We start from the raw sequence: 8,743 nt of genomic DNA on the forward strand, positions 1-8,743 counted from the left end.
AGGAATTTAAGTAATTGGGTGATAACCTTCCTGTGACATTTAATAATCATCAGTTTTATCTAACTCTCGGGAGTTAACCATGAGATAAATTCTATAGGTTGCATAACCCTACGTCAGCTGTGCGTTACATCCCCCCTCTCAGACTGCAACTCGTCCCGATTGCAATACAATTTTAGCACAGCTCAAAATAACTATGTTATTTTCTAGTTATTTGAAAGAAACATTCATATTGGGGTTGTTTTAGGGAATTTCCTATTTCTACTGATAACATTTGGAACATTTAGTCTAAAAATTTTTCAAAAAGAACATTTTAACAGTAGAATTCAATTCTATATCAAAAGAAATATTTTTCTTTTAATTTTCCTATGCCTATACTATAAGAACATTCAAAATGAGAATCGGAATATAAAGTTTAAGAAGCAAGAAGAGGGAAGAAGAGAAAAAAAAAGATTTGCTGACGTATGAAGAACATTTTACAGCTGCTCTTCAACTTCCTCTTCGTGTTTTTTTCAGTCGACTTTCGAGTTCATTCACTCGTTTAGTCAGATTTGACAGAACAACTTTGTTTTGACGTCTGCTAAGAAATAGTGCTATTGCCAGGCTGAGAAACAGTGTGGCTATAGCAGCGATAATTTCGAAGGGATACCGGACGTTGATTGTACGTTCGGTGTTCTTTCTTTGTTTTTCTTCTTCTTCTATTATCCGTAAATGTTCCCCCATAAGAGTAACGCGGCTTTGTATTGAGGCCTTGCTTGTTGCCTGAGGCCTATTTTTCCATTTTCTCATTTCTGGCTCTGCCGTTTCCATATTCCGCGTTTCATACTCTTGTGGAATGAGGTCTGCATTTTCCAATTCGGATAGCGGCGGTAGTGTAACGTTGTTCAACGAATGTTTAACGTTCTTCTTGAAGCTTGCTTGAAAAATCCAATCTTCTGTGTACGCCGTACATGTTGTTGGAACTTCAAACACGTCAAACGGTTCACGTTTAATCACTGTGTTAGTTTTTCCTCTGTTGTTTGGACAAGTTATGGTGATTGTCATTTCTTGTGCTGAGGTGTATCCCCATCTTCGGTGTCCCAGGTATACAGTTTGTTGTCCGGTCCATGGAGATAATTTCGTTGAACATTGTACGCGGCTTCTTTTCTCATCTTTTAGAAACAATGCCATTGCGCAGCTTGGCTCCCTATGCCTTTTGTTTATTGCTTTGCTGATAGGGCAAATCGACGTGGTTGTCATCATGCAGCGATGTGCTTCGTGTGTTGACAATTCGGTAAACGCTTGTCTATCGTTTGCCACAGCTAAGAATGCCGGTAACGGATGAAACTGTGCCCCTTGGGTGGCGTTTTTCGTTGGTCTTGGCAAGCTTATTACCTCGTATAGAGTGAATCCAAATGGGAACTCGAACACAGGTAAGTGAATGAAAATTCTTAAATTGTCTTCAATTGCTGCCACAGCTACTTTTGCGTCTTTATAGACTTGCCAGGTGTCTCCCATTTGAATAGAAGGGCTCAATGACCATCCAGATGGCAAAATTGCTTTTATTTCTTTTAACACTGCTTGGATTTGCATAGGTGGGAAAAGTAGTGCTGGAAGTCTTTCCATTGCCATTGTTGTTAGGCCGACGGCAAAATCTTCAATCGATTCGTCCAGCCATGCCAAGGCTGACTTGATTTCACGAAAGGTGTTTTCAATGACTGCTCTGGCTATTTCATGTTTTTCAACTTCTTGGGTAATTCCATAAATTTTGTGATCTGTTTTCCACGCCTCACGTTCTAGTTTTTCAAAAGCGTTTTGCAGTTCTTCAACGGCGTTCGACGTTGATTTTGTTTCCCAAAGCGTCTCGTTGATTAGTGACGCGTGCACTTCCAATGCGTGAGCGATTGAAGTGGTTTCTGTTGATAACTTTTCAACATGATTGTTGATGTGTTCTAGATCTTCTTCAGTTGACACCCCAAAGAGCCAATTGAGAACTTTTCCTCCTCCATCGATTAGGCCTCTTTTCTTACGGGTACTGCCTATATTTACTGCTTGTTTTAGTTCTCTAAGTCTTTCTTGACTCTTTTTCAGGTTTTTTAATTCTGCTCGTGCTCGTTCCTCGACTTCTTCTTTTATCCGTTTTTTAAACCCGTCGTTTGGACCTTCGTATCTGAAGTTCAGAGTGTTGACCTTTCTTCCTAATACATCATGTAGAGTTTTAATGACGGTTTCTAAAGGATTGAATGTGAAGTCGGTGACGACTACCCACTCAGAGTCTGAAAAGGCTATCTCTCCTTCAGATTTGAAGATAACGCCTTGATAGGCGAGTATCTCTTTGGAAGTTGTTGGTCCTGACATTACGGAAAGCAGCAGCATCAAAGGTAGGGTCAACATCACTGTTTTTCTTTGAGCTATGCGAGCAGATCTTCGTATGCCTGCGTTTTCTGCTCTTGCCATTTGCACGGTTTCTTGTCTTCCTTGTCTTGTTGGCGGTACGGTTGGTACGTCAGTATTTGTTTCTGCAGTTTCTGACTGTGCACCATTTTCTTCTGAGGGCCTTGTATTTGTTTCTTCTGATTGTTCTTGATCTTGAGCATTAGCAGATGCTTCTTTTTCTGGCCCTTTTTTTGATTTTCTTGCAAATCTTCAGAAGGCACTGGATTTTTGGTACACTGTTCAACACTAGTCATGTCAATGAATGGTTTCATTCGTTCGACATGCACAATTTCTGTTTTTGGTGATTTTCCTAATCGAAGCTCGTAATTGCTTTGCGTTGTTTGCCTCACCACTGTATAGGGTCCAAACCAACGATGTAGAAGTTTCTCTGACTTGCCCACTTTTCTAATGGGTTTGTAGACCAGTACCTCCTCATTTGGTAGGTACATGGTTGCTTCTCTACGATTTTCATCGTAGATTTCTTTTTGTTTTTGTTGTACTGCGGCGGCTCTGGCTTGTACTTCTAGTCGAGCCTGTTGCAGACGTTGAATTGCCCATTCCGATGAATCACGATTTTCAGGTGGTATTGGGTTTGGGTCTGCATTCAACGTAACGTCTATCGGAAGTACAGCTTCTCTTCCGTAGACCAAGTAGAATGGAGTTTTTCCCGTAGTTTCGTGCCGGGTTGTGTTGTAGGCGAATGTTACAAATGGTAACGACTCGTCCCAATCACGATGGTCAGCACTCACGTACATTGACAACATGTCTGCCAATGTATGGTTTAAACGTTCCACTAGTCCGTTGGCTTGCGCACGATAAGCTGTCGTGGTACGATGATTCGTTTCGAGCGCCTGTATCACTTTTTGTGTCACTTCTGCAGTAAAACAGCGGCCTTGATCTGTTGTTAATTGACGTGGTGCTCCATGTCTTAACAAAATACTTTTCACTAGGAAATCCGCTACTTCGTTTGCGTCAGCAGTCGGAAGGGATTTCGTTTCGGCCCATTTTGTTACGTAATCGACTGCCACGATAATTTGCTTGTTCCCTTTCTTTGATAGTGGGAACGGGCCTAAGATATCCAATCCTAGTCTCTCGAACGGGCGTTCAGTTCGTTTTACTTCCATAAATCCTGCGGGTCGCTGATACACAGGTTTGCGAGATTGGCACTCTCGACAACTACGCACAAATTCACTTACGTCTTCGGCCATTGCCCACCAATGATAACGAGCACGTACTTTCGCTAAAGTACGCGTTAATCCTAGGTGACCTGCGGTAATGTCATGATGGCACGAACGCATAACTTCCTCTTTAAACGACTGTGGTACACATAATTTTAAAAGACGTCCGTCGTCCACGATCTTCTCATAGAACAGCAAGTCATCTTTGATTCGATAGCGTCCCGACACTTTTCCTTTTTGATGGCGGCAAACGCTTCGCTCCATTCTTCTTGTTGAGCGCGCTGGAATTCTTTCTTAGTGTCTTGGTCGATGCTTAACGCGGCCAGAATGTATGTTAAACCCTCGTCTGAACTTGTTACGACATTCACGGGGTAGCGTGATAGCGCATCTGCGTCTGTGTGCAATCTTCCGTTGCGATGCACGATTCTTAGGAGAAACTCCTGAAGTTGAAGACTCCAGCGTGCTAAACGTCCTGCCAAATCCTTTTTGCTGAGTAGCCAGCACAGGGCGTGGTGATCGGTTACCACGATGGTTTCCATTCCCCAGATGTAACTTCGAAACTTCTTCACTGCCCAGACTAACGCAAGGCATTCTTTTTCCGTTATGGAATAGTTATTTTCACTTTTTGCCAAGAGGCGGCTTGCATAAGCCAGAGGTCTTTCTACGTTGTCTACTCTTTGTAGCAGCACTGCCCCAAGACCGTAATCACACGCATCTGGGTGAATTTCGAAAGGCTTTGTGAAATCGGGATAAGCTAGTGTAGCGGCTTTCACTAACGCTTGCTTTAATGTCTTGAAGCTTTCTTCTTGCTGCACTTCCCACACGAAGCTTCCTCCCTTCTTGAACATGTCTGTCAGGGGCTTAGCTACGTGAGCGAATTGAGTAATAAACCGTCTGTAATAGGAACACAATCCTATAAAACTGCGAACGCACTTCAGTTGTTCAGCTGGTTTCTGAAACGAGCTTGGTGACGGGAAGTTTTCTATAGCTTTTAGTTTTTCCGGGTCAGGGCGAATGCCTTCTCCGCTAATCACATGGCCCAAAGCCTTCACTTCTTGGGCGGCAAACTGACACTTCACTAGTTTAATCTTTAGTCCTGCGTTATGCAGTGCTGTTAGCACTTGTCGAATGCGCACTAGATGTTCGCTTGCACTTCCCGCGTAGATGATGATGTCGTCTAGGTAGACTAAGCAAATCGTCCACCTTAGACCTGACAACACTAGATCCATCATCCTCTGGAAGGTGCCTGGGGCTGATGCCAATCCAAACGGCATTACTAGAAACTGGTAAAGGCCATCTGGTGTTACGAACGCCGTTTTAGCTTTGTGTTCTTCATGCATGGGTACTTGCCAATACCCACTCTCCAGGTCCATTGTAGAGAAGATGCAGGCATTGCCCATCCGGGACAATGTCTCTTCAATTCTTGGTAATGGGTATACATCCTTTACCGAAATAGCATTTAGACGACGGTAGTCAACACAAAATCTCCAGCTGCCGTCCTTTTTCTTTACCAGAACCACTGGCGCTGCCCAAGGGCTGTTGGATGGTTCGATCACTTGTTTCTCCAGCATTTCTTCTACTTGTTTTTGTATGATGGACCTTTCCTTCCATGCGCTTTTATAAGGAACTTGATGTACCGGTGCTGACATTCCAGTGTGAATCTCATGTTCGGCTACCTTACACATCCCAAGTCCGCTATTTTTCAGCGCAAAACAGGAACTGAACTCTAGTAGGACATCTACTAATTCTTCTGTTTCTTGTTGTGGGAAGTTCTCTGCTATTTGTGCTCGAAAAGCTTGACGTGGAATCAGCTCCATTTCTCTTTGCGTAATGTTTTCTTCCTTCAGTACAAGGATTGCATCAACTTTTTCGTGGTGCTCTTCGGTCTTTTCTGTCTGCTCCCGTTCGTCCACAGCTACGATCGGTGAGTCTATAGGCTCTATTTGTCCTAGTACGGTCCCTTCTTGAATATAAGTCTGATGGTTGTTTAAGTTAACCATCAGCACCTGTCCCAACGGTTGTACGGTTGACACCAAAACTTTTCCTGACGTTACACCCTTCACTCTAGCTAGATGTTCTGATGGTTCTATCATTCCGGTGCTTTCTTGCAAACTAGCCGGTTCAATTTCCACTGACACAATTGTTCGTGGAGGTAACATTTTTCCAGTTTTTGTAATCAGCTTTTGTGTGGACGTCACTTCTTCGATGATGTTGATGGGCATTCTTCCCAACATCAAGTCTGGTCCATTACCATCGTAATTTATCTCCAATCTGTTGAATTGTTTCAGGAAGTCATTTCCTAGCAGTAATTCAATGTTTTTCATGGCAAGGACAATCACTTTTCCTTTGGCCTTCATGCCCCGATGTTCCACTTCTATCTCGATTGCTCCCATTGGAAGTACCTTTTGTCCACTGGCTGTCACAACAGAGGGTACTTTGCAGGAAACCCATTTTGCTTGTAACTTCTCTCGCAGGCTTGGTGATACTACAGATACTACAGCTCCTGTATCGATGACAGCTTTAAGCTCCATCCCTTGACAAACAACTTCTTCAGTAATCAGCTTGGCCGGTTGGATAATGAGTATGGTAGATTCTTTATCTTCCTCTTCATCTGTCGACACTATTCCGACCGATGCTGGTTCGTCTTGTTGTTCATTTCGTGGAAATTTTCTTTCGTCTCTTTTGGCTGGTCTTCTCTCGTCTCCTTTAGGAAAATCTGGCTTTTTACTCTCTTGCTTTAGATCGGTTCGACAAACGCGTGCGATGTGTCCTGCCTTTCCACAACGATGGCAAATCGGTTTTCCATCTGTCGTGCGCGATGGCTTAGGCCTATCCTTTCCAGCCCAAGGCTTGTTAGGCTTAGAAGTTCGTCTCATCTCTTCTATTTCTGCCTTCAGTTCTAATACCAGATCTCGAAGATCATCTTTTCTTTCTTCTCTGGGTGGTGGTCTTTTCCCATCAGGGCCAAGCATGCTCACTACCCAATCTGGTCGAGCAGCAACTTCCAAAGCTTCAGTATGAAGCTTTAGCGCTGCCAAAAATTCTTGAGTCGTCGCCGGGTTGACGACCCACATTTTTCCCAACAAAGTAGGTTTCAATCCTTTGAATAGGTAATCTACTTTCGCCTCTTCCGTCATTCTTGGATCTACTTTGCGGCATAAATCGATGATGTCATAGAAATAGTCTTCCCCTGGTTCATCGATTCCTTGCTTACGCTGTCGAAGTTTTGCTTCTTGATAACGGGTGTAGTGCTGCGGTTGAAATTCCCTAAGAAATTTCGTTCGCAAGCCTACCACAGCGGGAGCAGCTTGGACTCCTGCCGCTGCGGCAACTGCTGGCGTATCCTCCCATTGGGTAAAGTTCCCAGCCGAGAGGAACCATTTTCTAGCAGTTCCTTCTAGGGACATTCCGAAGTTTTCTCGCTTCTCATCGTCCCCCACCGGTTGTGCGCTGCAACACTTTCGTAACGCTCCAACCAATCTGTAGCGTCTTCATTTTTCTTCCCGCAGAAGATCGGCGGCTCTCTGTATTTCAATTTCGGAATAAGCTGTCGTTGAGCCATGGCTTCGGGAGATGGTTCTCGTGAAACTTCAGAATTTTCACCTTCGTCTCCTGATTCTGCAACCGATGACTCACTAGATGAGACTGTTGGGGCTTCTTCTATCCCTTCTTCGAATGATTCGAACCTGTCTTGTTCAGGTGGATAGATGGAAGTACGTCTTTCTACCGTCACTTCCTCATACGATTCGTCTTCTTCGACAATCGACTCTTCCCCAAAACCACTGTCCCTTACTTTCTTTTGAAGCACAAATTTTTGAAATCCGCACCGTGGTGTTGATTTTGTACTTGAGCTTCCGATCGGGTTCAAAGATTCCGGTCCAGAACCTTGGACGAGATGGCCGATCTCTTGAGCCGTTCTACTCTCCTTCTCGACGCCTTTCTTCGTTGACTCCTTCGGTCTCGCTCCTGTTTCACTATTCTTACCGCGTCCCTTCAGTTCACTGACGGGTGACGCTTCTAATCCCTTAATTCGCTTACTTTGCCTAGTTTCACTAGGATTCATCTATCTCTAACAATTTTCCAAAATTTTTACGGGCCCTACGGTAGGCTCTAATTAACAAGGAGAAGCAAAAGACCACTTATTCGTGAATCTCAAAAAATAGACAAGAAACTTGGTCAAGCCTGTGGTCCTATGCCCAAGCAATTTAAGGTAGTTATACCAGCTGGTCACACTTTCCAAGGACCTCTCAACAGTACCTGCCTCCGAGTCTCTTTCTTTACGCTAGATTCACAGATAACTTGGTCTTACCTTGCTTTACCAAAAAGGCCTACCCTGCATCTCCACCATGTAACGGGCAATCGACGTCAGAGCCGTTTATTTGGAAATCAAAGAGAATTGACTACAGAGTAAACTAAGAATAAGGGAAACAAGGTTTAAACAAGTTTGACACATATGAATAACTAAGACGGAAGGAACCCAGATCCAGCCGAGTGGTCTTCTTTTATACCATCGATGGACGTTTTCTCCTGTTCTAGGAATTTAAGTAATTGGGTGATAACCTTCCTGTGACATTTAATAATCATCAGTTTTATCTAACTCTCGGGAGTTAACCATGAGATAAATTCTATAGGTTGCATAACCCTACGTCAGCTGTGCGTTACAATATAGTGGAGCAATTTCCGATGACATTGAACTTGAAGTTTCCAGCGTAGATGTTTCATCTTCGATTCTTGTTATTGGAACCCGTCACTGTAACGCGGAGGCTTCCTTCGACTACGTTGCGGGCGTCCGGTGACATTAAGTTGTTCCGATTTCTCGGCCGACGTATCCTCCTCGGCCTCGGATGATGGACGTGCATCTTAATCATTAACAGCGCGTACAGAATCGTCCTCGGTAATTGTATCGTGATGAATCATCTGGGTTGTGTCGTTGTGTTTTTTTATGGTGGAAACCTTATCTACTGATGAAGGTAGGAATGGATCGGCGATGTTTCCTGGACTTAATGGTTGCAGAATATCTTCGTAGGAATAATTGTTTTCCATGGTTGGAGTTAATCGCGCGATCAACTCATTTTGAAATGAGTTGATCGCCGATCAAACTAAAAAAATTGATCGATCGGCAAGTCTGCTGGTGCATTGCACAGGCCGAATGC

General features: G+C 43.8%; 1 long non-coding RNA gene across 1 annotated transcript; it reads left to right on the plus strand.

Annotated features, from left to right (window-relative positions):
- Nucleotides 1-1,783: 1,783 nt before the first annotated feature.
- On the plus strand, nt 1,784-2,198 carry LOC123475805. The gene is made up of 2 exons (XR_006651187.1): nt 1,784-2,008; nt 2,068-2,198. It is a non-coding gene; the product is annotated as an uncharacterized LOC123475805 (long non-coding RNA).
- The last annotated feature ends 6,545 nt before the right edge of the window (nt 2,199-8,743 follow it).

The sequence above is a fragment of the Daphnia magna genome, linkage group LG9, assembly GCF_020631705.1.
Source record: "Daphnia magna isolate NIES linkage group LG9, ASM2063170v1.1, whole genome shotgun sequence".
Lineage (NCBI taxonomy): Eukaryota > Metazoa > Arthropoda > Branchiopoda > Diplostraca > Daphniidae > Daphnia > Daphnia magna.